This window comes from Lactuca virosa, chromosome 3 (genome assembly GCF_052849685.1).
Source record: "Lactuca virosa cultivar CGN04683 chromosome 3, Lactuca_virosa_CGN04683_v6, whole genome shotgun sequence".
Classification (NCBI taxonomy): domain Eukaryota; kingdom Viridiplantae; phylum Streptophyta; class Magnoliopsida; order Asterales; family Asteraceae; genus Lactuca; species Lactuca virosa.
In genome coordinates this window covers 439,780,582-439,794,200 of record NC_136428.1, presented here as the reverse complement: position 1 = coordinate 439,794,200, position 13,619 = coordinate 439,780,582, and positions in this window count along the sequence as shown.

The following is a 13,619-nucleotide window of genomic DNA, read 5'->3' as shown; positions in this document are numbered from 1 at the left end:
GGTACCATAGGAGGAGGTGGTCAGGAACCCTTCAGATGTTCGTGAATATGCTATCTCCGGCCAGTTCCGATGGGTATCGGAAATTTGCATCGATTGGGGAGTGTGATAAGTTAGACCTCGGGTCGGTTTTTTGCTATTGTTTTAATTAGCAAGAGTATCAGGTGCCGGTCAGCATACCGAGGAATCTTTGAGAGATCTTTAGACAGAGGTGTCTTGCGGAGCGGATTCCGCATGTACCGTGATTGCTCTGATTCGTTATCGAAATCTGTTCAGTGACCTAGGATGCTACGGGTGTAGCGGGTTCGGCCACTTCAGCAGGGAATGCCCATAGGGGGCAAGTCCATCATATTGTCATTGAGGGAAGATGGGGGACAAGGAAGTCAACTTCTTGACGATCAGGGAAGAACAGTGAGGGAACCGACTCCAGTTATCTCGGAGTTTTCAGTGCGCACGTGTCATTTTGGGGTATGGCCAGGATTGGTTCAAGGGCTTGAACGAGGGAATTATGACTAGGGTACAGGAACCTTAGCAATTATGTTTGGAAAGGATTTTGGGGTTGTCAAAGGAAGAGAGAAGTGGTCGCCGAAGTGTTGTGGGGAGCATCCGACTTTTGGACTCTGAGATCTGAGTGTGATATCAGTTTGAACAGCCAGAGTCATTGGCATTGTTGGGATTCAAGAAGTGTTAGCTGGTTTTCAGGAATCGTGTTGTCTTGGAAGGGTTATTCATGGTGTTAAAACTTTGTTAAGCATTGGCCGTCAGCAGATTGATCATTGGAATGAGAGAGGGTTTGGGAATCCTTCAATTCTCCTATGTTGAGCGGACTTAGTTGAATCTAAGTGGGGGAGATTTATTCAGATATCCAGGATAGAAGCGAGTGTAAGACGAGGATGCGTCTCACATTCCCCTTTGGGGGAGGAAAGTCGGCCTTAGGGGCTGACTGAATATAGGATATCGAGGATGGGAGTTCGGGAAACTCCTAAACATTGGATTGTGTCGTCTGATGTCATATAGCAGGCTTTGGGGGAGGGAACCAGATAGTGGTCCAGCCAGTATTTGAGTTCAGTTGGGAGGATAGACCGCGTGAGTGCTCAACGTTGAGATATATTCAGATTGATAGGTGAGCAATAGGGTCATGGGTAGCGATCATGTAGTATGAAAGTGTTGTAAGACTACGGGAGAGCCGTAGCATTCATTAATGGACTGTTAGGGTAAAGGTGTTGTAAGACTACGGGGGAGCCGTAGCATTCACTGTGAAAGTGTTGTAAGACTACGGGGGAGCCGTAGCGTTCACTAATGGACAGTCAGGGTGAAAGTGTTGTAAGACTACGGGGGAGCCGTAGCATTCACTATCGGTCAGATAGTGTGGGAAGTGTTGAAAGACTGCGGGGGAGCCGTAGCATTCACTAGCAGTAGAGAGTGTTGTAAGACTGCGGGGGTGCCGTAGCATTCACAGATTCTTCCAGGTGATTTGGACTAGGGCAGGCTAGTTCGCAGGGTTATGGGGGAGCCACAACTTAGTTAGGATCAGGACCAGAGGTGATTGACCGATCAGTTATCCGGGGGCGAACCCGGATGGTTATGGGAATTTAGGACGGAACTGGTAGAGACTGTTGAGTCGCAGGATCTTGGGGATAAGTGGTACATGACGCAGGAGGGCTACGACTGGGTAGTCCTAATATTCGATCTTCTCGGGAACTAGGTGGTTGGACCAAGTGCGAGACTGGTAGTCTCAGGGATCGGCTAAGGGTATCTATTTACCGGTCAGGAAAGGGACGTCGGAAGTTATGGTGTGTCATGGATCTCGAGATAATAGTGGGGTATCGGCTCGTTTCGGAAAGGATTCCGAATCGGGGTTCGTGCATGTTCAGTACATGATTTTGTTTCAGTAAGATGAGATTTGGGAGCGTAAGATGCCAAGGACATCAAATGTAGGATGTCAGGGTAATGTATGGGCTTGGTTCGATGGTAGCTCAAGCCATCACGATGTGACTCGAGTTGGTTCTATCAGTAATGGGATCATGACGTGTTGAACCAGGAAAAATTCAGGTCAAGGGAGGTCGGGTACAATGTAAGACCACAGTTGTTCTTGTGGCATTCATTTTGCGTCGGGTTCAGTGGCGACGGGTTGTCAGCCTGTCATGATCAGATGGATCAAAGGGTTGAAGGAGTCGAGAGAAGAGGTATCGCCAGGGCGGTTATTGTCAGACGAGGTGTCCTTCGGAGGTCAGGTGGGAATGTGGAGCATGTGTCTCTGGCTCAGCAATCGGGAAGGTGTCTGGTGCTTCGGACAGTTGACAGTCAAGTCGGGACCAGGGAGGTCCCGGTCGTTCTTCAGAAAAGCAGTTTCGTAGTAGCGGGAGGTTATTAGAGCCACAGTGACAGGATAACTAGTGGAAACTAGTTCCAGAGAAAGATTTTGTTCAGAAGACGTGGGAGAGACTGTGTGGGAGTCCTTGGACTCCACAGTTGAGTTGGAACTCGGTGTTGCAGATAACCGACAGATGACTGGAGACCAGGAAGGTCTCGAGATATTTTGGGAAGCAGCCATATAGCAATTCAGTGTTTCAGTCAGTTCAGTGTTTCAGTCAGTTCGGTACTACCGACAATCCAGTGTTTCGGATAGTTGTAGTGTGATGGTCGGTATTAATTTTGTGTTGGGTTGCAAGTGCAAGCAGATTAGTTAGACCAGGGTGGTCTCAGTTCATCCGGTAGGTGGATAAGGGGCATCAGGATTATCAACCAGTGGTGGTAACGATAAGGGAAGTATGGTAAGAGGCAGCATGTTGAGCGAGGGTGCTACGCCTCTCACAGCAGGGCTGGATAATCTCAGAGGGGAAGGTTTGACATTGTTGCGCAGCTCTTGTATGAGTCTTAACCGTTGCTGGGATGAACCTTCTACTCGAGGGATTATCTGATCCATCCGCTGGGACGGGTGCTCAGCACTAAGTTATGGAAGTAAGAAGCATTCGGTATGTACCGGCAGTAGTGACCAGCACTGAGAGTGGCTGGAGTGATGGACATCGTGAAGGGTACGTTCCTCACAGTGACAAAGGAAATGGATAGCTATAGAGGGCAGCCCTGGGGAGGCCAGAAACGCACGAGGAAAAGGAAGTAAACCCCAAGAATGTTTAGCCTAGGTACTCGGGGAGTACCGGAAGGATTGCCAGTTGAGCAGGGGTCATTCTCAGGAAGGTTAAGGATTAGAGTGTGCTCGGGGATTTTACCTGCAAGGATTATGCCATCCAGAATGATCGGGCAGAAGGCTAATAGGGTTAGAGTCATCAGGCAAGGTGTTGGAGGCGGATTGCAGGTCAGTTAGCCATAGTGAACTTCGAGGACGAAGTTTAGTTTAAGTGGGGGAGAGTTGTAACACCCGAAATCAGAAAGGCCAAGAAAGGAAATGTAACATCCCAAGTCAGAGTTAAGACTTCAGGGGGGGTGAGTGTAAATAAAGAAGGGGACTCGGCGAGTAGGTATTCCGACTCGCCGAGTCGGAGCGGGATTTTGGTCACGAGTTAAGTGACCAACTCGCCGAGTCGGTAGTTGGACTCGACGAGTTGGTGCTGATGAGAGAAAAACCCTAATCCTGGGGTTGTGCCCTATATAAAGAATGTTATGTTCTTCCTTCAGCCTCTTTACCTTCCCTTCTGAGTTCCAGAAACCCCAAAATTCGTGTGAGGCTTCATTGTTGAGGAGATTGGGGGCTTAGAAGAGGAAATTGGTGAAAGGAGCTTGAGAAATTGGAAGTTAGCATCAAGGGCTTGTAGAGATCTGTGATCTACATCAGTTTTGGGCACATCTCTGAGGTAAGGAGCATTATCTTAAGCTTTTTCCTTTTTGGTTTATCCTTGGTGGTTGTTTTGGGAGCCCTTAGCTTGTTTTGAGACCTATCTCGGATTTGGGAGTTAGATCTGGGGTTGCTGCTCCAGATCTAGACTCATGATGGCTTAGAATGTCCAAAAGCTTCAGTTCTTGAGTTGTTGGTACAACCCCTTTGTCTAAAACCCAAGCCCTAGTGTCTTCTGGGCTTATATCTCCTTGGTATCACGTAAAGTTTGCAACTTTACGTGAGGGATAGCTTGTAGAAGAGTAGATCTATGGATTGGAGCCCCTGTATGGCTTGAAAAGCCTCTGAATGGATTGAGAACTGGAGATACTCGGCGAGTCACATGGGTGTACTCGACGAGTTGTATGAATATGTGCATGAACTCGGCGACTTGGAAGAAAAACTCGGCGAGTTTGTTAAAGATTGCCTTGGACTCGGCGAGTCTGTTCTTGGACTCGGTCATGGAACCCTAACCTTTTCTGGTTAAGTCGTGAATCGGTGAGTCGAGGGACGACTCGTTGAGTTGAGCAGGAGGGGACTCGAAGATTCTTGGACTCGACGAGTCAGCGGGTTGACTCGGCGAGTAGAGTCAGTCAGGAAGTTTGACTTTGACTAAGGACTTTGACTTTGACCAAGAGTTGACCAGTTGACTTCCAGGGGTATTTTGGTAATTATTGGTAGTTACTGAGTTCAGTTATTTGGTGTTGACCGGTGGAGGAGTTCGTGTCGGTGTTCGGAGCAGGGTGATCTTATTTCTTCAGCCGACAGTTGCAGGTGAGTCTTCTCACCATACCAATGGGTCTAAGGCACCAAGGCCGGCCCATCTTATGTTGCTTGATGTGATAGTTAGCTTTATGCTAGGTGGTATGCTAGTAATTATGTGATATGAGATATGCTAGTTGTCTTTGTGATACTTGCATGGAGGACCATGTGGGGTAGCCCATGGCACGATGGTATAAGACCCTGGGGGTAGCCCACGACATCCTTACAGGTTTATGTACGTGTTAAGTGTAGATATTTATACGATGCATGATATGCTATTTGACCACATATGGTATTGCAGGGAAGACCCCGGGGGAAGCCCGTGGCATTGGATGTAAGACCATGTGGGGTAGCCCATGGCAGTCCTAGGTGAAGACCATGTGGGGTAGCCCATGACATTGGATGTAAGGCCATGTGGGGGAGCCCATGGCAGTCCTAGGTAAAGACCATGTGGGGTAGCCCATGGCACTATTACAGGTTTTATGTATACATGGCTTACGTGATATGTGTGTAGCTTTTATAGCTAACAGGATACGTGGTATATGGGTAGCTTATATAGCTAACAGTATATATGACATGTGTGTAGCTTTTATAGCTAGCAGGATATGTGATATGTGGTTGTGTGAATGGTATGCTCTGGGAAACTCACTAAGCTTCGTGCTTACATGTTTGCTTATGGTTTCAGGTATCATCGTTTTGGAAAGGAAGAGCTCGGACTGATCGCAGTGCACACACCTATGATTTCCGCAATGAATGATTTTGGGATAAACTCTGATAAACGATTTGATTGGTTAAGATTTGAATGTTTGAATTAAATGGTATCAATGTTTTAGTTATATTAAAAATGAATTTTTTACCCCTGATTTTTGGGACGTTACATGCGGGAGCAGCATCCAGAGTTGTTTGCAGAGCGAGACTTCGAGGGCGAAGTCTGATTCTAGTGGGGGAGAATTGTAACATCCGAATTGTAGCACCTGGTTCTTGCTACGTATTCTTTTATTTAAATCTTTGAGTATTTCGCATGTTTGGCCTTGGACTCGACGAGTCAAAGGCTCGACTCGCCGAGTAGGAGCGGGAAGGGGCACGTGGTTTAAGTCGTGGACTCGCCGAGTCGGGTCCCGGACTCGGCGAGTAGCCTCTGTCTGGACAAAAACCCTAATCTGATGGTTTGCACCCTATTTAAACAACCTTATGCAGCCCCCATCGCCCCTTTATGCTTCCAGAAACCCCTCATATCAAACCTTAGCCGTTTTTGAGAAGATCTAAGACTTTTTGAGTGATTCTTGTGAGTTTTGACCTCAAGGAAGAAGGAAGAGCATAGAAGGATCAAGAGGGGACTGAAGGATTCGAGTTTGGTTCATCATTTGCAGTCTTTGGAAGGTATAAAGTCTGAACCTTGCTCATTCATTTGTTAGATCCCTCTTTGAGGTGATTTAGGGCTTTTATAAGCCATTTTTGGTGGCCAACCATGTTTGCAAACATGGTTGGGGGTTTGGGCTTCTGTATCATGTCGTTTTATGAGTCACAAGTCAGATCTAGGTTGCTTTTGCACCCAAGGAAGGCCCCATGCAACAAAAGAACCATTTTAGAGCCTTTTAAGCTCTAATGTCCCATGCAAGCACGCAAAGGTTGTAACTTTACGTGCTAGATCGATTGTAGAAGCTTGGATCTATCTTTTGATCAAAGGATGTACATCAGAAAGCAAAGATTTAGGGTATGGACGTGACCAACTCGGCGAGTCCATTATTGGACTCGGCGAGTCTAAGGGTTTTGCCCTTTCTGTTGAGGGTCAAAAGAACCCAGTTGAGTGTGGAAAGGTTTTAAGGGGGTCCCAGGGAGTGACCCAACGTTCTGGACTAAGCCATTGTGCTGGAAGTTCATGGGACTCGGCGAGTGCATGAACGGACTCGGCGAGTCCAAGGCAATCTCCTTAGAACTCGGCGAGTTGTTCATCAACTCGGCGAGTTGAGGACAGATCTGGTTCATCAGATAAAGGCCAACTCGACGAGTTGTTCATCAACTCGGCGAGTCGGATGAGTTTTCATGGGGCGTTCGAATGAGAGAAGAACTCGTCGAGTTGACGGTCCAACTCGACGAGTAGGGTCACGGATGAGGACGAGTAGAGAGTGAGGGACTCGGCGAGTTGACGGCCCAACTCAGCGAGTCGGGTCAACTGGAAGTTGATTTTGACTTTGACTTGACTTGGTTGGGGGTAAATGGTCATTTTACCCTAAGTATAGAGATCAGTTTCTAAATGAGTGTTTATGGGGTTTGTAGCCGGAGGATTTCCGGAGCAGCAGCGGACGGAGGTTTCCCGCACAGATTATCAGCAGCCACTTGTACGAGGTGAGTTACCTTCCAGTAGGGGTGGGTCTACGGCCACAATGCCGGCCCACCAATGAGGAGTATTTAGAAGATGATTGTCTTTGTGATAATTATCTTGGTTTGGTTATGAGTTATATCTGTATGATATGTTACGTGCATGATAAGGATAGTTTCCCTGATAGTGGTCCTTAGGACCGAGGGGTAGGTCAGTACCCGGATATGCCTGACTGTATGCATATATCTTGTACCGTATGTTAGTGGTAGGGGGTGGAATAGTCCCCAGTTACCGGTTGAAAGATACCGATGAATGGTTACCGGTTGAAAGATACCGATGAATGATTACCGGTTGAAAGATACCGATGAATGGTTACCGGTTGAAAGATACCGATGATATTGTATGGTATGTGGTATGATGGGGGAACGCACTAAGCTTTGTGCTTACGGTTTCAGTTTTGGTTTCAGGTACCTCTTCGTCTAAGGGGAAGGAGCCGGCGGCGTAGCATGGCATCACACACACACATGATTTTCCGCATGGTGTTCTCTGGGATTGTACTCTGATATGACATTCGTTCATGTTGTGGGTTTCAAACATGATACTTGGTTTTTTTTGAGATGACGTGTTTATACAATATTTTCTAATAAATGTTTTATGAATTAATTAATCAAAAATGAAATTTTTGGGCTTGAATTTTGGGATGTTACAAGTTGGTATCAGAGCTCTGGTTTGAGGGATTCAGACACACCCTCGGGGGTGTCTGGACTCAAACTGAGGGGCTAAAAGATTTGTACAATAAAATGGTTTTCTAAAAGTCTAAACGGAAGGGTTTTAAGAAAAACAAGGTGTGTGATGCATGCGACGGCCGGGCTCAAGTAAGTTTCCCCAAGATACCCATACTTGTTATATTATGCTATATGGTTTGACTCGGAATTGCATGCTAGAATAGGACTAAGGATCTAGGAAGATGCCTTGTGTGCCTGATATATGATTCTGATAATTGCATGCTAGTTAGGGCTAAGGATATAGGAGGATGCCTTATACGCCGGTTGTATGAGCTGTATGCTAGGACTGTTTAGTCAGCAGTAGGATGGCCTGTATAGGTTATGCCTGGTTTGGTTACTCGATGCACGAATGCTGCTTGCTTTGTGCTATGAGGGTCCTGGCCATTTCCAACTAACTAAGGAGCGGATATGTAACAGTATCTGCAAGTTAGTTAGGGGGAGATAATAGGGACTCCTAATGCAGCTGATGGCGGGGGTAGGTCGGAGAGTGCCCTAGGGAAGCCTAGGATGAGGTCAGTGGAAAGGGTATCGGTAAAGGGACTTGGCGAAGTCGAAGCAATCCTTGAGGGAAGTACAGGTAGATGTGGAAGGTAGTATGGGCCCGTACTACTGAAAGCAGAGGACCCGTACTCGAATCAAGGAGGGCCTAGATGGAACCAAGGACCTTGGAGAGGGTGTTAGATCTCTCGAGTATATGTATGATCCTGACGTTTATGCGTGTATTTTCAGCATGGTGACCACACGACATGGAGCAGGAGGTTCCGGATCAGGATCAGGATCGGGATCAGGCTCGGGTGCAGGATCCGAGCAGGTTGATGACGGGTTGCGCGAGTTCATCGCGTCTAAGATCACGAGAGGCATCCTTGAGTCGACCCCTATCATCTTCGGGTCGATCAAGGAGGGGATTGTTGAGCTAATGGAGGATCGCCTCCGAGCATTCAGAAGTGATATGGCGTCTAGCCAGGTGGGCACGCGCACACTGTCCTTCAAGGACTTTCGTGGGAGTGGTGCGTCAGATTTCCATGGGGTGAAAGACCCCATTGCTGCCCGGAGATGGATCGCAGACATTGAGTCTGCGCAGCTGACGAGCTTCTGCCCGGAGGGGTCGAAGGTGAGGTATGCAGCAGGTTGCTTGCGAGACAGGGCCCGAGATTGGTGGGAGTCTGTTAGTGACTCATTGGGAGCCTCGGCGGTTGAGGCTATGACCTGGTCGGACTTTGTGACCAGATTCAGGGCGGAGTTTGCGCCAGCTGTGGAGCTTCAGCGGCTGGCCAGGGAGTTCTTGGATATGAGACAGACTACGGAGACTATGGCGGAGATTGTTGAATGTGAAGCCACAATTGTTGAATGTGAAGCCACAATTGTTGAATGTGAAGTTTTTTCAAAGGTTGGCTGAAGACCCAGTTGTGTTTTTTGACTACTTCTGATTTCCATCTCTATATAAGAGATTCATCTGTATTTGTAAAACTTGTATCTAGAGTAACACAGAAAGAGTGCAGATTAGCACCAAGAAATATAAATTCCTAGTTACCGGTGGACGTAGGTCAGAGAAGGACCGAACCACGTTAAATCCCTCATGTTCATCCTTGTGTTCTTGTTTTTCGTGAGCTGTGTGTGTGTTTAGAGTCGTGTGTTAAGTGTCTCGATCCTAACAAGTGGTATCAGAGCCTTGGTTTAGCTCCAGAGGGTGATTTTCTGTTTTTTGGTCGAAATTTTTTTTCGTCAAAAACGATTTTGGTGTATACCGTTGGAAAGGTCTCGTTCCGAAGATTCCGAAAATATTTTTTTCTGAATTTTTTGACCACCGGAAGACGTCCAAATCGCCGGTCAAAGGTTTGCCGGAATAGTGACCGGGAAAACCAGTTCGCCGGAGAAGACGACATTGTAGCACCAGACACTGTAGCAGTCCGCCGGAGAAGACGACACTGTAGCAGGAACTATAGCACGACGTCAGCAGACATTGTAGCAGGAACTGTAGCAGATTTGAAAATTTGCAATTTGGCCCCTGAATTTCCAGAAAATTGCAAGATAGGTCATTGTTCTTTTAGAAAATGGCAGAAAGCAGTAAGCTTCAGATTGAGAAGTTTGATGGGAAAGATTTTGGTTGGTGGAAGATGCAAATTGAAGATTTGCTCGTACAGAAAGACTTGGACGCAGTTTTAGGTGAAAAACCGGAGGCGATGACACAGGCAAACTAGGAGACTTTGGATAAGAAGCCCAAGGCATTTATTAGACTGACGTTGTCAAAGGATGTTGCCTTCAATATTTTGAAGGAGACCTCGGCAAAGGGAATCATGGAGGCATTGTCTAATATGTACGAGAAGCCGTCGGCACCAAATAAAGTTTTCCTGATTCGGGAACTAGTCAACACGAGGATGAAGGGAGGAAGTTCAGTTACAGTACACATCAACAATTTGAACTCGATTTTATCCAGACTTGGGTCAGTGGGAATAAAATTTGAGGACGAAGTTCAAGCTTTACTACTGTTATCATCATTACCTGACAGTTGGTCCGGAACAGTTACAACCGTTACTAGTTCCGCAGGATCGAAAGAGCTCACTTTTGAGGGAATTCGGGATTTAATTCTAGGCGAAGACGTCAGACGAAGAAATTCCGGGGAATCATCAAGTGAACAATTGAATGCGGTCAGAGGTAGAAGAAATAACAGAGGTAGTGGGAGCGGGAACAGGAGAAGGAGTCAGTCGAGGACTCGAAATGATGTGACTTGTTGGAACTGTAAAGAGGTTGGACATTTCAGGAATCAATGTCCAAAAGACAAGAAAGAAGTTAACGTTGCAGTAGACCATTCAGATGATGATGTTTTGATCTGTAGTGTGGAGAGCAATGTGGATTCCTGGGTTATGGATTCGGGTGCTTCATTTCACACTACCCACATCCGTGAAGCACTGCGGAATCGGAAAGAAGGGGATTTTGGTAAGGTAAGACTGGCGAACGATGAGGTTCTTGATGTGACGAGCATAGGTGACTTAGATCTGAAGACTCCAGTCGGTCCATGGACTTTGAAGGATGTCCGGGTAATTCCAAGTCTGAAGAAACAGTTGATTTCTGTTGGGCAGTTGGATGAACAGGGACACGAGGTTAAGTTCAGGAATGGGCAGTGGAAGGTTGTCAAAGGAAATCTTGTGATAGCTCGTGGACATAAGAGGGGTTCATTATATATGGTCAGTTTACCGTCTGAGGGAGTAACCATCCCAGTTCAGAAGAAAAACAAAATCCGGTTCATAGAGTCTCGTGGACAGAAGAAGGTTTGCTTTGCAGATGGCAAACCCAGAGTCACAGGTCAGATTCAGGTTGAACGTGTTTGGAACGGTTCAGAAAAACCAGTCAAGGGCATTCATAGCAGTGGGAGCATGGGCTTTGTTTCAGCTAGAATACCCAGAACACAGTGGGTTAAGAGAACCAGTATTCCATCTGCAAAAGTCTCTCCAGATTATCTGTTTCACATGGAGGGTGTCGTTTGTTCTCAGGATGTTCCAGGATCGGGCAGTTCATTTCAGTGGGAGCCGGTGGAGACAGGAACAGGTAAATTGAAGAGAAGGTCGGGTAACTAGGAAGGAGTTAAGATCAAATTTTTTAAAATACAGATGCACAGTTGAAGCACAGGTGAAGATTGTTCCGTGGCTTCAAGTGGGAGATTGTTGAATGTGAAGCCACAATTGTTGAATGTGAAGCCACAATTATTGAATGTGAAGTTTTTTCAAAGGTTGGCTGAAGACCCGGTTGTGTTTTTTGACTACTTCTAATTTCCATCTTTATATAAGAGATTCATCTGTATTTGTAAAACTTGTATCTAGAGTAACACAGAAAGAGTGCAGATTAGCACCAAGAAATATAAATTCCTAGTTACCGGTGGACGTAGGTCAGAGAAGGACCGAACCACGTTAAATCCCTCGTGTTCATCCTTGTGTTCTTGTTTTTCGTGAGCTGTGTGTGTGTTTAGAGTCGTGTGTTAAGTGTCTCGATCCTAACAGAGATCACCGCCAAGTTCCGGGAGAGGGCATTGCTGGTGCCCCAGTATGCGGGAGACGAGGATATGAGGAGGACCCGCTACCACGACATGCTACGAGATGACATTCGGGAGCATGTTAGTTTTTCGGCTTGCCCTACCTTGGATTCCATGGTTGCCAGGGCTAGGGAGAGGGAGATTGATCTGGAGCACATCCAGAAGAGGAAGGCGGTAGATGGGCTGACGACCGGGGCTTCGGGGAAAAAGCCCAAGGGATCTGATGGTAGGCCGAAAGGCCAGGCAGGACGGGACTGCTGTGGGAAATGCGGTCGGTCACACGAGGGGGCTTGTCGTACTGGGCCGGGTTCGGGCTGCTATAAGTGCGGCAAGGTTGGGCATTTTGGCAGGGATTGTACTGCCCCCGCCCCCGCAGTACAGACGACAGACCTGATTTGCTTCCACTGCAATCAGAGAGGCCACAAAAGGGCCAACTGCCCGAGATTGGCAGCAGCGCCAGCAGCGGCGCCGGTCTCAGGGACGCCGCGAGTTGCAGATGGCCGGAAGGTCAAGGCAGAGGCTCCAGTGGTGCGGAGCCGAGCATTTCAGCTGACAGCCGAGGAGGCACGCGCTACACCCGATGTGGTGACGGGTATGACTCTTTCCCTCTGATTTATTTTTATGATGTTTATGTTATTGATATGTGCTCTGTTTAGGATCGTTCGATGTGAACGGCATCCCGGTTCAGGTGTTGTTTGATTCGGGCGCTACCCGATCGTTTGTTTCTCTTGCGCTTAGCAAGAGGTTTTCCGAGTCTTCGGGTATGTTGGATTGCCCTCTAGAGGTAGAGATTGCAGACGACCGTTCGGTACGAGCATCGACGGTGTTCCGAGATTGTGTGCTGAGATTATTCGAGGAGCGCTACCTGGTGGACCTGGTTCCCATACCTTTGCGGGGGAACAAGGTCATTATTGGCATGGATTGGTTGAGCCCCAATGGGGCAGTGATCGACTGCGCGCAGCAGTTGGTACGGATCAGGACCCCAAGTGGGGGAGAGTTGGTGATTCAGGGCAAGAGGCCACAACGAGGACCAACTTTATGTTCAGCAGCGAAAGCTAGGCGTTACCTTCAGCAGGGTTGTGCAGGTTATGTCGCTTATGTTATGGATACCCGGGAGGCTGGTAGAGCGACGGTGGGCGATGTGCCCGTAGTACGAGAGTTCGCGGATGTATTCCCCGAGGAGTTGCCAGGGATACCTCCGGAGCGACAGGTAGAGTTCAGGATCGACCTAGTTCCTGGTGCGGCTCCGATAGCCAAGGCACCATATCGGTTGGCTCCTCCCGAGATGCAGGAGTTGTCTACGCAGCTGCAGGAGCTGTTAGACAAGGGTTTCATTCGACCGAGCAGTTCACCCTGGGGAGCCCCGATTCTGTTCGTAAAGAAGAAGGACGGGTCGCATCGGATGTGTATAGATTATCGGGAGCTGAACAAGGTAACGGTGAAGAACCGCTACCCACTCCCGAGGATTGATGACCTCTTTGACCAGCTACAGGGAGCATCTTGGTTCTCCAAGATTGATTTGCGTTCAGGGTATCACCAGATGAGGGTCAGAGAGGAGGATGTGCAGAAGACTGCGTTCCGGACGCGTTACGGCCACTATCAGTTTGTGGTGATGCCTTTCGGGCTCACCAATGCTCCTGCCGCATTCATGGACCTAATGAACCGCGTGTGTAGACCGATGTTAGACCGATCGGTGATAGTATTTATTGATGATATCTTGGTTTACTCCAAGACGCGAGAGCAGCATGAGGAGCATCTGCGAGAGGTTCTAGAGACCTTGAGGAGGGAGAACTTGTATGCCAAGTTCTCCAAGTGTGAGTTCTGGTTGCGCGAGGTGCAGTTTCTAGGCCACCTTGTCAACCAGAACGGGATTTCGGTGGATCCGGCCAAGGTGGAGGC